The sequence below is a fragment of the Ambystoma mexicanum genome, chromosome 14 (genome assembly GCF_040938575.1).
Source record: "Ambystoma mexicanum isolate Mex_15411 chromosome 14, UKY_AmexF1_1, whole genome shotgun sequence".
In the NCBI taxonomy this organism is placed as follows: domain Eukaryota; kingdom Metazoa; phylum Chordata; class Amphibia; order Caudata; family Ambystomatidae; genus Ambystoma; species Ambystoma mexicanum.
The window spans coordinates 83,963,342-83,981,652 of NC_090940.1; the positions used below are offsets into that span (position 1 = coordinate 83,963,342).

Here is an 18,311-nt window from a genome sequence, read left to right on the forward strand (position 1 = left end):
CCTTTATGAAAGCGCTGGGGACTTAAAAAAGGACCTCCAATGTGTCATGCACACATAATCACACACACGCGTGCATATTTATGTACAGACCCACTTACGGAAGCTCAGAGATACACGATATCCTTTCACACCAATATGACAGGAAACTGAGGCGGATTCCATAGGAATCCATTGTTTTACGTCTGCGTAAAAATCTAATGCAGGCGTAAAAACAAAGTGCTCGAATGAGGCGGAGGAGGCGGGACTTATCTCCTCTCTGTGCCCCTCCGCTGTCATGCATCAGCAGGAAAATGGGGGAGCGTCAGAAATGGAGGCGCGGCTGCATTACGACGCACATGTACGTCTTCATTTCCGTCTCCACCCCATCTGAAAAAGGGGTGTTTCATGCTGGCACAAAACCAACAGATTCCTATGCTATCCGCCTGCTTCTTACACCATCAAAAAGACTGGGGATTCAATGGGAATCTAAACGCTGCCTTCCACGCGTTAACGGAAACGGGGGGCTTATTTTACAACTCCCTTTTGCACTTCACAGTGCAAATGACGAAACTTGCTTGGAGACCTGTTTACATGCAAGTGTAAACATAGCCGGCCCCCTCTGTGCCATTTACTCATTGGAGAAACATAGGCTCCACTGCTTCCTGCTATGTTACTCTTTCCCTTATAGCGCCGTAAGCAGCATTTAGGGCGTTTCTAAGCGCTTCCTGTGCGTGTTAATGGGTGTCTGGGCATGGCAATGGCCCTGCTTTACCTGTGAAAGGCCTCTTGGTCATATAGTGCCGCCTTGTGCCCACAGTGCCGGAGTCAGGGCACCCATAGGGTGCGTCCCTTAACTGAGAGTCACCCCGCATGGGAGAGATACGCTGAAAGGTTCTTGGTGATCTCACCAATGACATCACTTGTCATATAGTGCTTCATGCTGTATTCTTCCTGCTTCTAAGTGCTGTGAAATAAGTTATTGCCCATATCACGTGAACTCACTTTATCGACCTCGGAAAGAGAATCATAATGGTGTGTTTTATATACAGTAGCCTCTCACTCCTAACGCCTGTAATGTCAGGTTTCAATGTTACGCACCTCAATGATACTTAAATATTAACCTTATAATGATAACAATATCATGCGTTTATATTGTGCCATATTATACATTCCTCTCATATACAACAACTTGTCATCCTGGGAAGGATAATAATGTTTTTCCAAGAGCCTCAAACCAGATTCGTATGTCTTCTGAGCATTGTATGCCCGATGCGAGCGCTTAACCTGCTGGCTATCTTCCAGCTCTGGCAGCCCTGGGTTCCAGCTTAATCAGTGTTGCTTCTCCGCCGTTGTCAATATCTTGAAGGCAAGCCTTGCTGGAAAGCCGTGCAGCGCTGGCGGCCGGGCCATCCTGGCACAGTCCGGCGTGGCATGGTTCGCGTCCCGCACAGCACGCGGCATGGCGCCCGGTCCGGCACAACCAGTGGCACAGTCCCCGGTGCCGCGCAACCCCTGGCACCGCACCACTGCAGCACAGCCCGCTCCCGCTTTTCCTTTGACTAGGAATCAAAGTCTTGACGCGTGCAAATTGCAACAATGGAAGAGCGTAAAAACGCGCAATGCTGTCGGACAGACCACTTGCATGTGTAGCCAAAACAATAAAGTGTATGACGTCAACTTTCCATGTGGTCCTACGAAAGACGCGCACGTCCTCGCCCTTTTTAGTGATAGTGTCTGTACTATAAACCAAAGGTGAGTTTATTTCATTCACTTAACATGCAAACCGCACGCGAGGTTAACAGCGTGAAGAACGGAACAGACGCACGGGTATCACACACGTGCATAACACACGTGCATCACAAGTGACTCGTGGGTTCGAATCACAATGGTACGTAAGCAGCGGCAACAACAGCACGTTTCCTAATAGGATGGAACAATTCAGGCGGTGGCCATCCTCTGAGCCCCCTCCTACACAAACATCCTAGCGGCTCAAGGGGGCCGCAGGCGCTTAATAGTCTTTGCTACGGGTAAAAGGTTCGAAAATAGGATCTTGCAAATGCAGGCGCCTCAACGCTCTCTAGAAAAGCAGACACACGTTTGCAAATAGATCTCTGAAAATAACGAATGTTTTTCTTAATGGATTCAACCTGACATTAAAGTTGGGATGGCGGAGCCCCCGTCCCCTTTTCTGTTCCTCGACCATGATCAGCGCCCCCCCTCCCCCAAAAAAAACATAATGCCCAAGGAAGCATCAGCCCTCTTTGACCCCCCTGTCTCCCATGTTCCAAAACCCCTGCCCTCAACACAGAAATCACAACAAATACATTGCACGGATCCTTTCCAGGAAGCCCCGTGGGACGTGTGTTGTTGGCTTCCATTAAAAAAAAATGTAAAACAAAATTCGAACTCTTCAAACTTAAAGAAATGGAAATGCATTCCTATTTTTCTATTTCTGTAAATAGTGCGTTCGGGGTCAGATTCATCAGGTAACTTCTTTCAGAGTTTTTATTTTCGAATTTACAAGCAAAAATAATTGTAGGCGTGGATTTTGGGGTCCTGGGGATAACAGGGTGGTGGCGGGAGTTCCATGATTGAAGGATTAGTTGGGGGAGGGGCGAGGAGGTGGGGGTAAGGTTAGGGGCACTCTGTGGCTTACAGTTATCCGTGGATGTGCCCCCATCACAAAAGCACAAGTCAGAGGTGGGCGACAAAATATAGACCTTTGCACTCAAAAAAGCAGTGCACATTCACAAATCGCAATTCACGACTGTTCACAACAAGCTGGGTAGTACTTGGGGTGCATTTGGGGGGAAACGTGCGGGGAAATGGTGACCCCCCCACCCCTTCCCGAAGCTCGTCTCCAGTAACACTGCTTAAAACGACAAGGTGCGCGCGTTGCTTAAAACGACAAGCTGCGCGTACGGGTCAAAACTACAAGCTGCACACACTGGTTAAAACGACAAGCTGCATGAAATGCTTAAAACGACAAGGTGCACGCACCGGTTAAAACGACAAGCTGCACGCGCTGGTGAAAACGACAAACTGAACGCGCTGGTGAAAACGACAACCTGCACGCGCTGGTGAAAACGACAACCTGCACGCACTGGTTAAAACGACAAGCTGCACGCACAGGTCAAAACGCCGAGCTGCGCGCCGCGCGGTCATTAATCGGCGCCCGATGGCTCAGATCAATGGCCCACACTCGCCTGTTTGGTGGGTTCTCGAGCAATGGGCGCCCTGGGCCTCTTTTGCGCTCCTGCCCTGGCTTTGGGTCTTTGCCAACGTTCAAGTAGTGTTAGAATGACGCGGTTGGGAGAAGTGATGCCAGTCTCGGAATCGCTAAATAACAGACAGCTCCTCTGGATCCAGATGCCCGACTCAGCCCTTCATCTAGCTGAGGTTCATAAATAGAGTGCCATAATTAAATTGGGTGATAAAAAAAGCCACTAGCGTAGCACTTAGAAATGTGAGCCATCAAGCATGAGTCATTATATAACAAGTATCATTACAATTATCATCCAGTTAAACGTCTCGCCACGGCATCATAGGAAATACCGTCTGTAAAGAGGGGGTACAGCCCGGGGGCCTGCTCACGCCGCATTACCCCGCACTCAGTGCTGAGTCTTCAGCATAAAGACGCAGCTGCTGGAAATGTGCTGTAGGCGCTACATTGCTGGCCTTAGATCCCATAGACCTGGGTCCCAATCCCAGCTTCAACACTTAACCAGGACAAATGTGTGATTCTAGACAACTCCATTTATCTCCATAGGGAATGTAAATATGAAAGCATGTCCTTATGGTGTACCAACAGTATGTATGTAGGGTCTTCTATAGGGCTTGACGCCGCCTTTGGGTCTCTGTAAAGCACGGCACGGGAACAGGCGAGGGGGTGAAATTCCACCCTATGCCCCCCTGGTGTGTGTTATCTGGTCTGAACTTTACCCCACAAACCTCACTGCTGTGTACGCAGCTCCTCGCGTTCAAGAGGTCCTAGTCTAGTTCTGTAAAGCACCCCTCGATTCGAAGCTGTATAGCGCTGTGTCAAATGCCGTCAGCATGCCGATCCCCTGCATCCAGCCACACACCTCTACAAGGAGTGGGGTGTCGCAGGTCTAGCGGCTTCGTTTCATAAGATAGCTCAGTAGGTTGCGTGCCCCCTGTAGAGGTCTACGCACAACCTACAGGCGAGGGGTCGAATCTTGGCAGCACTGAACAAGCCTTTCATCCTTCGGAGGTAACATGAGTATCATTACGCTGGGTATTAGCGCCGGGCGCGTAGGCTTGAAAAGCCCAGACAGGCTGCCAGGCGCGCCGTGCCAATGGCCGCCACAGACCCGTGCGCTCTGCGGGGTCGCCAAGCGCTCTGCAAGCTCTCGCTCTGCAAGCTCTCGCCCCGCACCGATGAAAACCTTGACGTCCACCCACACTTAGGATACGCACACTGCTACTGCTGTGTAGCGCTGCGCGCCCCGCCACAGAAACCAAGCACACGAATACGAGTCGGTGCAATTGCCGTCCTCTTTCCCACCCCCTGTGATCGCCTCCGTCAGAGGCCTCAAGCCGCATCTGACCGACCAAGGAGCGATTAAAAAAACCACACATGAATGAATGAAGGAATTAATGTGCTCTCTAACTGCGCAGACTAGAGCCACAGGAAGCCGGCGACCGACTTTTGGGGTGACCGGGATCTGAGATTGAGAACAACCCTCACCCCGAAATGCAGGAAGGTGTTTAGACTGCACTATGGGAACTGCACTCTGAACCGCCCCTTACTATTCCAGGGGCATCGGGTGGTCCTGGCACCCAACGTGTCTTCAAAAGCAGCCCTTCCTGTGTGTCAACGCCACGGAGCGCCCAGAGCCCACCACACCCCTCTGACCCACCCAGGAGAACACCCTAGCGATCACGACCCCACCCCAGTATTACAGCGCCTCGGAGCCTCGGGAGGGGCACTCTGCCTCACCGCTGCACTCTTCAGAGGATGAGCCTCGCTTTACAAACCCCTGAAATAAGCAAGTAGCTTCTTCAACAAACCATTCATCGGGCTGCAGAGAGCGCCAAGACGCCGTGCAGTGGTTACAGGCAGCGCCTAGAAGGACCCATTCAGCATTATCACTAGATGAGATCTCACGCTGCGGCTGAGAACTATTCACCCACCCATCTGTCCATGCACCGACCCGTCCACCCACCCCCCACTCATCCATCCATGTATCCATCCATCCATCCATCCATCCATCCACACAGCTATACATTCACACTCCTATCCCACAGGTCCATCCATGTATCCATCATTCCAGCCACCCACCCATACATGCATGCATACATACATACATAGATAGATTCACCCACTCACCCATTCATCCAACCACACATTCACACGCCCACCATCTGTCCATCCATCTACCCACACATCCATCCATCCATCCATCCATGTATTCATCCATCCACACAGCTAGACATTTACACTCCCATCCCACAGATCCATCCATGTATCCATCCATCCATCCACACATCTATACATTCACACTCCTATCCCACAGGTCCATCCATGTATCCATCATTCCAGCCACCCACCCATACATGCATACATACATAGATAGATTCACCCATTCATCCAACCACACATTCACACGCCCACCATCTGTCCATCCATCTACCCACACATCCACCCTCCCACTCATCCATCCATCCATGTATTCATCCATCCACACAGCTAGACATTTAAACTCCCATCCCACAGGTCCATCCATGTATCCATCATTCCAGCCACCCACCCATACATGCATACATACATAGAAGATAGATAGATAGATTCACCCACTCACCCATTTATCCAACCACACATTCACACGCCCACCATCTGTCCATCCATCTTCCCACACATCCACCCTCCCACTCATCCACCCATGCATCCATCCATCCATACATACATTCACACACCTATTCATAGGTCGACTCATCCATCCATGGAACCACCCACCCACCTATCTATCTATTGGACAATTCACCCATCCACCCGCCCAGACATGCACACACCAACCCATCTGTCCTTCCATTAATCCACCCATCCATCCGCTTACCCCCCTACCCAGCCTCCCATCCATCCATCCATCCATCCATCCATCCTCCCGCACATTCGCACACCAGTCAGTCCATCCGCCCGTCCGTGCATCTATTCCCCCATCCATCTTTTTCTATTCACCTGTCATGTCATATAACCATCCACCCATTCATGCATGTATCCGTCCCCCCATCATTTACGCACCCACCTGTCAATCATTCAGCCATGAGGCAGTCCGTCCATCCATCCATTCCTCCATGCATCCATCCATGCATCCACCCGTCCGTCCGTCCATCCATCCATCCATGCATCCATCCATGCATCCGTCCGTCCATGCATCCATCCATCCATGCATCCGTCCGCCCATGCATCCGTCCATCCATGCATCCGTCCATCCATGCATGCATCCATCCATCCGTCCATCTATATGTCTAACCATCGACCTCCTTCACACACCCTGGATGACTGGCTCACCTGTTGAGTGGGTGGGTGGAACAGCTAGCTCCCCGTGCTCAGTATTCTGGGTGTCCCGCGGGCTCCCGGGGCCAATCCGGATTCTCTGCTTCTGGGCGCTATGTAGTGTCAGGCGAAAGGCGGGCTCGTCCAGAGCCTAGGCGTGGGCACTCGCGGGGTAGGCGCTGCAGATGCGCGGGCTCAGTCTAGCAGAGCAGAGCGCGGGGCGGCTGTCCAGCTCCACGCGCGGAGAGATGGGGGAGGTCCACGGTCCTGGTACCAGTGGGGCAGCGCCGGCCTGTCTCGCCATTTAAATGCCTGCCAGCTGAGAGCGCTCCCCGAGGGTCCCGCTCACCATTGGCCCAGAGGCTCCCAGGACGAAATCACCGTCTAAGCCCTATCCGCCCCTTTAGCACTTCCTGCAGCATCCAGTGGCGGGGGGAGGTGTGGGTGGGGGGGGGGGGGGCGAGGAGAATGAGGAGCGCAGACGGGCAGGGGTGAGAGGCAGTGGTGGAGGGAGAGGCGTGCCCTGGCAAGGAAAAGGGAGAGGGGTAACGGGGGTGAGAGGAGCAGGTAGAGAAAGGCGTGAGACGAAAAGAGGGGAATGGACGATGGGAGGGAAGGGACGGGAAAGGCCAGGCGGAGGGGAAGGGGCGAGGGGAGAGGGGAAGGAAGAGAGGGAGGATGGAAGGACGTGAGAGGAAGGAAGAACAAAAGAGAGAGGAAGGAAGGGAAAGGAAGGAAGTGAGAGAAAGGAAGAGAGGGAACGAGAGGAAGGGGGTGGGAGGGAGGGGAAGGAATGGAGGGAGGAAGTCAGAGGCAAAGGAAGGAAGGAAGAAGGGAAGGGAGGAAGGAGGGAAGGGAGAGAGGGAGGGAAAGGAAAAAGAAGGGGAAGGAAGTGGGTAGGTAGGGAGAGGGGAAGGGGGGTGATAGGAAGACAGAAAGAAGAAGGAATGGGGAGAGGGGGAAGAGGACATTGAAGTGGTTGGACATCTGGTGCTACATGGATATAGTATTGCTTAACTTTGTAAGCAATGAAGATAGCTGACGTTTCCCATTTCAACAATACTGTGCTTGATATTAGATACGCGGGTGGATTGTTCTAGAAGTATACTAAAGTGTAAATAATGACATGTCTATATCCCAGGTGCAGAGCTGGAAATGGGAACAATTTACTGGGGTACCCTCTCTCCTCGGAGGGTGGGCCCACAGGGGAGAAAGGGGCGGGGCCAAGGGGCTTGGCCCCAGGGCAGGTCACAGAACTCAGTATCTCTTTATAGAACCCAGTCCTGCATAACAGCAAAGAGCATTATGGGAACGTAAGTATGTTATGTTATTTGGCATTTATATAGCGCTCTATTTATCATTGGTATGACCTCAAAGCGCTGGTAGGATGAACGCCCTCAGGCACCGCAGTCCAGGTCAGTTGACAGAGTAGGGTTTCTAAGGATGCTTGGGTGGGCTTGAGGCCAAGGACAAGTCTCGCAGTCCTGTTCTGGATAAGTTGCAGAGGGCGGAGAGGGGAGGCAGGCAGATTTAGAAAGAGGCTGTTGCAGTAGTCCAGCCTAGAGAGAACCAGAGCTCTGGAGACAGTGAGCTTCTGGGGGAAGCGAGGAAAGGGAGAATACCTCTAAGGAGGTGCAGCTGGTAGGGTGACTTCTTAGAGACATCAGAGATGTGAGGAGAGAAGGAGAGTGTGGAGTCGAAGATGACCGTAAGGTTTTTAGCCTCACAGGTGGGAGCAAGAAGAGGGCCAAGAGAGGCTGGCTAGAGAGTGACAGGAAACAAGGGGGCAGGTGTGCCAAAGAGGAGAATCTCAGTCTTACTGGCATTAAGGCAGAGGTCGTTGGCGGCACACCACTCCTGGATAGCAGACAGACAGTCAGAGATGAGGGGAGGAGAGGAGGAGGCCGAGGGTAGCCTGAAAATGAGTTTAGTATCATCCGCATAGCACTGAAAGGTGGGGCAGAGAGCGGCGATGCAGTGGGCAAGAAGTGCCAGGTATTGGTTGAACTACCAGGGAGAGAGGTGAGACCCCTTGGGAACACCACAGGTAGAGATAGAGATAGAGGAGAAGAGAGGAAGGACCCCAGTTGGACCTGGGAGGGTCGATCGGAGAGGAAAGAGGTCAGCCAAGCCAGGGCCTGATCGATGATACCTTCACGGAGACGGTTGTTAAGATGGATTTCTGAATTCTGACCTGGAGGGGCAGAGGTTCAGAAGGCCAGCCTAGTTTCTTGAAACAGGGTAACCTCTGGACAAGCCAAACCAATCAGGGTAGCGATGGCGGCGGTCAAGACTAAGGGCCTCATTACACGGATGACGGAGAACCATGGCACTATTAGCGCCATGGTTCATGCCGGTAAAATACCGGCACCGCCTTGGAGGAAAGGGGAATTACCGCCCCATTCCAAGGTTGGCGGGGCGGTAATGCCCCCTTCCACCATTGCCCTTCCCCATTCCCATTTTTGCCCCATAGGGCATAATGGGAATGGGGAAGGCGCTAATTACGGTACCGCAAATTGCGGTACCGTAATTAGCTCCCTGGTCCCTTTGCGGGTTGGTTTTTAACGCCTGCAAAAAGTAGGCAGTAAATTCCCCAACCCGCAAAGGGACCTCGTAGTAAAACGGTAAGGATTTACCGGTACCCGTGTAAATGAGGCCCATAGTCTCAAGAGGGGTGAGGGTGACTGAAAGGCCTCAATGAGCACATAAAGCAAGGAGACTTACAAATTACACGAGACAGGTGTTATATTAAAAATATAGACACATTTATTACAAGGCCTTTGTAACATCGACCATAGCAAAGAATCACAATAATACTAAAGTAAACCAACACATCACAATCAATACAATATATATACAAGACCGAGGGGTCTAAGGAGTTAGGAGCATGAAATATGTAGACTACCTGGATGGGGAGGAAAATAGGCAGTGCAAATAATCATTAGACCCAGTTCGACATCAGAAATACACCTAACTAGGAGGCAGTCCCAGCCATACGAAGAGAGGAGCCTTATGCTCAATAGTACATGCACGCGCTTGTGCTAATGGAGAAAATAGGGTCTCTTCAAGGGTCTCTGCCAGTTCAGGAAGGTGGATGAGGCGATGAAGAACAAGTCCCCACTACTCAAGCAAGATCTCCACTTGCGGGCAGAGGCAGGGTGAGAGTGCGGGATGGATCCGCTATTTCACAACAGCGGTAGAAAAGAAATGGGTTCCTGCGCTAGGGGCCACCGGTTGGGGTATGGACTACTCACCGGTCCCCGACGCAGGCAGACCCAGGCTTTGCCAGTTCAGTTCACGTTGCTGGCAGGTTCGGATGTGACAATCGGGACATCTCGACACCGTGTAGATTCAGCGGTAGCAGGATTCAGGGTCGAGGGGGTCACGAATGCAGTGAACGTGCACAGGTCGTTACCAGAGCAGGGCAACAGGGCAACCACGTTTACTCTGGTCCGGGCGCACTCGTCTCACTTCAGACATGGGAATGCCAGGTGTATGAAATTCGGTGTGAGGGTGCCGTGGACACAGAGCTAGCTGTAGGCCAAGATTCGAGGGCTTCCCCAAAACGGCGGCGGTGACAGAGCAAACGTCCCGTGTAAGCTGGTCAGCCCACTAGTTGGCCCAGGGACACTTCCGGAGAGGCTTACTTGCAGGGTTTGATGAAGTTGCCGAGAATAGTTGTTCCCACTATTCCAGTGGGTCAAAGCGCCTTCGCAGACCTTCTAGGACGATCAGATGCAGAGGGGTCTCGCAGGACGACAGTGGGCTCAGGGTGCCAAACCTTCCAGCGGGTCACCAGCGGTTCCTCGACTCGGCTTCTTGTTGCAGGATACTTGGCTTCTTATCCCTTGTTCGGTGTGAACTCAGGAGATCGACATGGTAGTGGTGTTTTTGGCCTCCTCTTATCCAAAGTTCCCTTCGCGCCAAAACGGAGAGGACCCAATGGGAGATCTGCTCACAAACACTCACTCCATACGTGGACCAATCATGGACCACGGTGGTCCCAGGCCTTCAGGACACTCCAGACTCTCTGGCACCCAGGATGTGTATCGGGAACAGACATCCCAGCCCACATCCTGGAGGCACACACAAGGCATGCAGAAGCCCCAGAAAGCTTTGGGTTTCGTGGGAAAGTGCATGACCAAATAAGGACTGACCCGGGTCGGCTCGACCTGGGGAAGGTGAAGGGGCAAGATGGCCAAAGGACAGGACAAAGAACCGTGTGGCATGGCGATTTTGGAGCCAGGTGTCAGGTTTCCTTTATTTATTCCCCTTTATTTTCAGGTTTCCTTTATTTATTTCCTTTATTTAGAGGTCTGTAGATTAGTTTGGTGTGGATTGGAAGTTTTCTACTTTATTTGGTTTGGCCTTAACTTCTCAATACAGAATCCTGGTTCTGACCCAAGGCAAGATGGAGTTTCTCAATAGAAGCTTTGATTGGCTAGAGAGGTCAGCAGGACAACAATGAACATTCTAAACTGTCACTCTCTCCCTTTCACCATCATAACCCCAGCTGAGAGGACGTGCATTGTAGCTGCTCCTGCTGAAGTTTTGGGCCTTGTGGATTTGAACTTTCAGGTCCCTGTCAGTTGAGCGGCTCCTCTTTAGGGGGTTCAGGAGAAGTATCTGGATTGTCAGGAGAACTTACTAAAGCCTGGAATTCCTGAAGTTCTTAGAAAAACCTTTCAAAAGATAAGTGACTTTATTTTGGATGTTTTAATCTGTTGCTCAGATTCTCTTTGAGACATTTAAAGTAAGAAAAAGCATTTTGGAGTTTTGAACTGTTATTTCGCACTGTCTAAAAGTGTACTTGGAGTTTGGCTTTTATTTGAATGCATGCGCGTGGATTGTGAGCGTTACGTACTAGCACGTGTGACGTGTTTTCCTTCTCGCGTGGAATTGGACTCCTGCTCGTGCCAGAACTCTTCAACTGCTGCGAATATTCCTCAGAGTGTGTGCGCGTGTAAAAATTGCTACGAGAATACTTCAGTGCGTGCGTGCGATAAATATTGCTATGGGTGTTTTCTACAGCACGTGTATCCAACAGCACGTGTGCTCTTCAGCGCGTGTGTTCTTCAGTGCGTGATTTTTTTCAGCATGTGTCTTCTACAGCGCGTGTGTTTTCTGCAGCGCGTGTTTTCTTCAGCGCGTGTATTCTACAGCGTGTGAAATCTTCAGCGCGAGTGTTCCTCAGCGCGTGTGTTCATCAGCGCGTGTTTTCCACAGCGCGAGCGTTCTCCAGCGCATGTATTCTACAGCGCGTGTGTTCTTCAGCACGTGTTTTCTACAGCGCGTGTTGTCTTCAGCGCGTAATTTGTTTAGCGAGCGTTTGCAGAACAGGTTATTGCGTGTTTTCCTTCGCGGTTACGCGCGTTCTTCATGAAACAACGTACTCAATCATCGTGTGCGTGTTTTAACACTTTAGAGAAGAGTATAAAGAACAGAATTCATTTAAACCTACATTTTACTTGAACTAAAAACTGTTTTAACGACAAAGATCAAGAGTCAGCTGGTTTACTTAATATAAAGGAGTTGCTGTCTTTCTCAAGAGACTCAAGAATAGAGGTAGAAAGATTTTCAGCAATTTTTTCAATCTTCTCAGTGATTTCTTAATGAGAAGAACCAGGTGTGATTCTTTACACTATAGTTAAGGATTTAGAGTCTTTCAACCTCAATGTGAAGTAAGTAATATGAGGATTTGTATTTGTTTATGTATTCTCTGCAGGTTCAGCAGCAGCTAGTTATGACATCTCTAACCTGGTGGTTTTTTTAATGTTATCCACTTTCCCCCTTTTCCTTTGGGGTGTAGTTAACAGAGCTGAGTTTAATCTAGTTCTGAGAATTACACTTGAGGGGGATTGTCGGGGGTTCAGCAGCTTCCGCGGACACAGGAATACTCTCAGCCTGATAGAGTGAAAGGCCAAAAAAACCTTAGTCTGCCTGAGCTGTCATGAACCCCGACGAGACCTCCATGGAGGCTTTAGGATCTTTGATCAGGGAGTTACGGGAGGAGTTGAAAATAGCCCGTAATGAGAATGCTTCACTTAGTCAAAAAGTGGATGACTTGAATGTAAAAGCGACACAAATTCAACAGATGGGAGAAAGGAGAGAGGATGAGGTGTCTGGGGTGCTGGTTCTCTGCCAGAGTTATAAAGGGAGGGAGGTGACTGGTTACCCAATATATTACGGTCCTCACAAGCTAATGAAGGAGTTAGAAGTTTAGTTATGCCGGTTCCCTTGGCGCCACCTGAACGTTATCAAGGGACTCAAAGAGGTTTAGGGTGTTTTTAACTCAATGTGAGTTACATTTTATGAGTAGACCTGAGGTCTTCCCTACAGATGCCTCCAAGGTTACTTTCATGTTGTCTTATCTTACTGGAGAGGCCTCTGCTTGGGCGGGGTTGTTGGTGAGTCAAAAGAGTGCAGTTCTGGAAAATTATTCAAATTTTTTGGAGATTTTCAGAAAAATGTTCGACAGGAGGCAGATATCTTTGGAGGTTGATGGGGAACTTTTAGAGTTGAAGCAAGGTAATAGAGAATTAGTTGCTTACATTACACAATTTAAGTCCCTTGTGTTAGAAAACAGTTGGCCCGAGGATAAACAGGCCTCATTGTTTTATCGGGGCCTTAGAGATGAGTTAAAGGCTGCGTTGTCAGGAATTGTAGAACGCCCCTCTACTTGTGATGCTCTGATTGATTTGGTTATCCAATTAGACTTTCGTTTCAGTGAAAGAAAAGCGGAGCGGCGACATAGTCAGAGTGATTTTAATTCTCTAGTTAAAGTGGATAGACCCAAAGTAGAGATGAAGACAAAAGGGAATGATCCTCCTTCCACGGTTCGGGGTCCTTTAAACAAGGAAGAAAGGGCTAGTAGAAGCCATAACCATCTGTGTTATATTGTGGAAGAAGTGGCCATTTCCTAGGGAATTGTCCTTACGCTCCAAGAAAAACTTCCACTTCAACAGGCAAAGTGCAGCAGATAGCCAACACAGTGCAGACTGTTGTTCCTCATATCACAGTGAATGTATCCTTGTTTTTTGGAGTTGGAGTTTAAGGGGAATGGCCCAGTTATGGTAGTCTCAGGAGCCAGAGGGAATATTATGCACTGGGGTCTTCCAAAATCTTTGGGAATCCCCATTATTCAGAAGAAGGTAGTTGAGCAAGTTAGAGCTGTTGATGGAACTTCTCTTTCTTCTGGTCCTATTACCCACAAGACTAGTTCTTTGATTTTGGAGTTAACAGAGGGCCACAGAGAGAGGATATCTTTTGAGTTCATTGATGCTCCTTTGTTAAAGATAATTTTGGGAATGTCTTGGCTCACTCTGAATAATCCTTTGATTGATTGGAGTGCCAGGACAATTGACATGCAGTCTGATTTCTGCCAAGAGAATTGTTCCTCTGGAAGGATTTTTGAGGAAGATGTTAAACCGATTAATTCTGTGTCTAGTTTCTTGGCTGAGTTTGGGGTAGGAGGTAATGATGTGGGGGCAGTTGTTGGTCAACTTCCCCGTGTTACCAAGACTTTTGGGATGTGTTTGGGGATGTGTTTGATGAGAAAGTGGCGGGAGAACTACCACCCCATAGGCATTTCGATTGTAAAATTGAGTTAGAGCCAGGAGCAATCTTGCCAAGTAGCAGAGTATATGCTCTCACAGAGAAAGAAAATGACTATTTAAAAGAATATTTAACAGAGAACTTGGCTAAAGGATTTGTTTGTCATTCTAAATCACTGGCAGCCTCTGCTCTGTTTTTCGTACCTAAACCAGTTGGAACCCTCCGAACTTGTATAGATTATCGAGCCGTCAACAGAGTCACAGTTAAGAACCGGTATCCTCTTCCTCTCATCTCAGAAAGGCTAAATCAAATTCAAGGAGCCACTATTTTCCTAAATTAGATTTGAGGGGATCTTACCATCTAGTGCGTGTGCAAGAAGGAGATGAATGGAAGACAGCGTTCAAGACCAGGTTTGGGCTATACAAATATCAAGTGATGCCATTCGGTTTATGCAAAGCTCCAGCGGCTTTACAATTTTTTATTGATGAAGTCTTTAGAGAATTTTTGGATATTTGTGTTGTCGTGTATATAGACGACATTTTGATTTTCTCTTCTGACTTGGATCAACATCTGAGACATGTTTGTCTGGTTTTGCAAAAACTGTGTGAAAACCACTTGTTTGCTAAACTGGAAAAAAGCCAATTTCATACAGATTCTGTGGAGTTCTTGGGTTTTATAGTTTCACCTAAGGGGTTGGAAATGAATCCTAAGAAGGTACAAGCAGTTCAAGAGTTGCCTTCCCCCAACAAGGGTTAAATAAATACAGAGTTTTTTGGGGTTTGCAAACTTTTATAGGAGATTTATCGTAGGTTTTTCGCGACTAGTTGCTCCTATAAGAAGACTGCTGAAAAAAGGAGTAAAATTTGAGTGGGACCTGGAAGCAGAAAAAGCTTTTCAAGAATTTAAGAAAAGGTTTACTACCAGTCCGATTTTAATACACCCTGATCTTTCTAAACCTTTCTTTGTGGAGGCAGACGCCTCAAATCTAGCAATGGCGACAGTGCTTTATCAGAGACATGAAACTACGGGACAGTTAAATCCAGTAGCTTTTTTTTCAAGAAAACTTTCTGCGGCGAAGTGAATTATGCAATTACAGATCACAAGTTGCTTGCTATCAAGTCTGCTTTCGAAGAATGGAGACATTTTCTTAAAGGGGTAAAACACAAGGTAACTGTACTTAATGATCATCGAAATGTATTGTTTTTGAAATCTGCAAAAACTTCGTCTCCGTGGCAACTTCGTTGGTCCTTATTTTTTGCAGACTATGATTTTGTTGTGACCTTCAAACCCGGGAGTTTAAACAGAAAAGCGGATGCATTATCTCGTTAATTTCCTGGAAGTGAGATGAGAGAGGTTCAAGAGCCAGAACCTCTTATTGCTCCAGAACGTTTTCTGTTAGCTGGAGTTTTTAAAGGCATGGATGTTTTGAACAAAGTTCTCCAGTCTATGTCCTTGCAGAAGATGGAGGAGTGGGTGAAATTGGATCCAGCAAGGAGCTTAAAAGAGGGTCTACCATTTTCTTGATAACAAGCTTTATTTGCCCACAGAAGAGCTATGAGAAAAGGTTTTGATGAACTGCCATGAATATATCTTGTCTGGACATCCAGGTTTTAGGAAAACGCTCGAGTTAGTTCAAAGCCATTTTTGGTGGGAGAAGATTCGTCAGGATACGTAAAATTTCGTCAAGACGTGTGCAGTTTGTGCACAGGCAAAATGTCAAGTTGGGAAGCCGCATGGTTTATTGGAGCCGTTACCTGTTCCTCCTCGTCCTTGGCACACTATTTCCATGGATTTCATCTGTGATCTTCCTTCGGATAAGGGCTGGACAACTATTTTAGTTGTGGTGGATCTTCTTATTAAGGAAGCGCATTTCTTACCGATGGAGGGAGAGGTTACTGTGGAAAAACTGGCTCATAGTTTCTTGCAAGGAGTGGTGAGACTGCATGGGCTTCCTAGTCAAGTTAGCTCTGACAGGGGGTCTCAATTGATCTCAAAATTCAGCGCATGTGTTCTACAGCGTGTGAAATCTTCAGCGCGAGTGTTCTTCAGTGCGTGTTTTCTACAGCGCGTGTGTTCTTCAGCGTGTGTTTTCTTCAGCACGCGTTTGCAGAACAGGTTATTGCGTGTTTTCCTTCGCTGTTACGCGCGTTCTTCATGAAACAACGTACTCGATCATCGTGTGCGTGTTTTAAAACTCTAGAGAAGAGTATAAAGAACACAATTCATTTAAACCTACATTTTACTTGAACTAAAAACTATTTTAACGACAAAGATCAAGAGTCAGCTGGTTTACTTAATATAAAGGAGTTGCTGTCTTTCTCAAGAGACTCAAGAATAGAGGTAGAAAGATTTTCAGCAATTTCTTCAATCTTCTCAGTGATTTCTTAATGAGAAGAACCAGGTATGATTCTTTACACTATAGTTAAGGATTTAGAGTCTTTCAACCTCAATGTTAAGTAAGTAATATGAGGATTTGTATTTGTTTATGTATTCTCTGCAGGTTCAGCAGCAGCTAGTCGTGACATCTCTAACCTGGTGTTGTTTTGTATCTTATCCACTTTCCCCCTTTCCCTTTGGGGTGTAGTTAACAGAGCTGAGTTTAATCTAGTTCTGAGAATTACACTTGAGGGGGATTGTCAGGGGTTCAGCAGCTTCCGCGGACACAGGAGTACTCTCAGCCTGACACCAGGCCACCTATTCATGCCAAACGCGGTAAGCGCGGATAACATGGCAAAAAAGGTTTCAAAACATAAGATACACTATAGATGCAACCAGTCCTGTCTGTGACACACCTGCACAGTTCATAATAAGTCCAGAGAGAGTTTCTAGGGCCTTTGGAATGACTAGAGACCCAAGAGTGCTGTAAAGTAAGTTGCATTGCACTCTTGTTACATGTTGCACAAAAGCTGCAACATGAGGAAAGGACTAAGGGAAACAAAGTCTCCCAGTACTGACTGTCTTAAGGGCATATCAGTTTCCCCATAAGAATTGAGCGAAAGCCCAGAGGAGTGCGGCGGAGGGCTGCGCTTCTCTGGCAAAGGTTAGATCAGGGTGTAAAACAGCAGCAAAAAGTTTGGGGGTAGCCACATGGAGGGAAAATTACATTCAAATATGAAATATTTCCTAACAACGGTTGAGTGGGATGGCATGGTTGACCGTGTCAAAGGCAGAAGAGAGATCAAGTAAGATGAGGACACAGGGGGTGTTGGAACCAAGGTTGGAGATTAGGTCTTCAGAGATGTTCAGGAGAGCAGTTTCCGTGCTTCTGGCAGCTCTGAAGCCAGACTGATGGTCATGGAGACAACCAAGAGATTGAGTGTGAAGATTAAGCTGGGAGATTGCCAGCTTTTCCAGGAGTTTGCCCAGGAAAGGAGTGATGGAGTTTGGGCGATAGTTAGCCAGGCAGGACTGGTCGGCAGAGGGGTTCTTAAGAAGAGGGTCCACAAGGGAGTGCTTCAGGGGGGAAGGGAAGACCCCCGTGGCGAAGGAGTGGTTGCATAAGTCAGCCAGAGCAGTGGCCAAGGTGTCACTGTGGCTCTTGATGGTTTTGGAGGAACAGGGGGGAACCTGATTTGACGAGACTTTCATAGATCGGACTTGTCTAGAAACCACATCTGGGGAGAACAGGGGAAAGGCAGAGAAGAAGGGAGGAGAGGTGGCCAGGGGAAGAGCAGGGGGTAGAGGAGACAGGGGGAGAGGAAGAAAGAGAGAACAGGATGTCCTGAGTTTTAGAAATGAAATGAGAAGCCGGGGCCATGCAGAGGGCCTGGGAGGGGACAGGAGAGGTAGAGACTGCAGCAGGATTGGCCTGCTCCTTGCAGATTTTAAAGAGTTCTGCCGAGTTGTTAGATGCCACAGAGATGCACACTTTATTTATGCTTTTCAGAACTTACAGCAAAACCAATTAGGAAGAAGGAAAAAGAATATGCTATGCAGTTCTCATTAAACCAGGACAGATCATAACACCACGTCCAATGGAGGACACTAGCGATAAGATCACCAAGTCACTGACTGCCATCAGAAGTAGAGCAATAAACAGTTCATATGTTCAAGTACATCGAAAAGATTACAATTATGTATGCTATTCCAAAAATAGTGCATACACACTGATATTGATTGTGCACTACCACATAACAGAACCCCAACATTATGGTGGTCACCAATTGTGTCAGTTATCCATATAAGTCATTAAAATATGTCCACACCTCTTCCTAAATATCAGACGGACGTTCTTTTGTGTACATTGCTTTCTCGTAGT

At 48.3% G+C, this 18,311-nt stretch overlaps 1 protein-coding gene across 1 annotated transcript in view; it reads right to left on the minus strand.

The window, feature by feature from the left end:
* Nucleotides 1–6,850, minus strand: part of GREM1 (gremlin 1, DAN family BMP antagonist) — a 134,771-nt gene extending 127,921 nt beyond the window's left edge. Inside the window, exon 1 of the mRNA XM_069638557.1 lies at nucleotides 6,515–6,850. The gene's annotated coding sequence lies outside the window, so the exon portion shown is untranslated. The remainder of the gene's footprint in view (nucleotides 1–6,514) is intronic.
* Nucleotides 6,851–18,311: the final 11,461 nt, after the last annotated feature.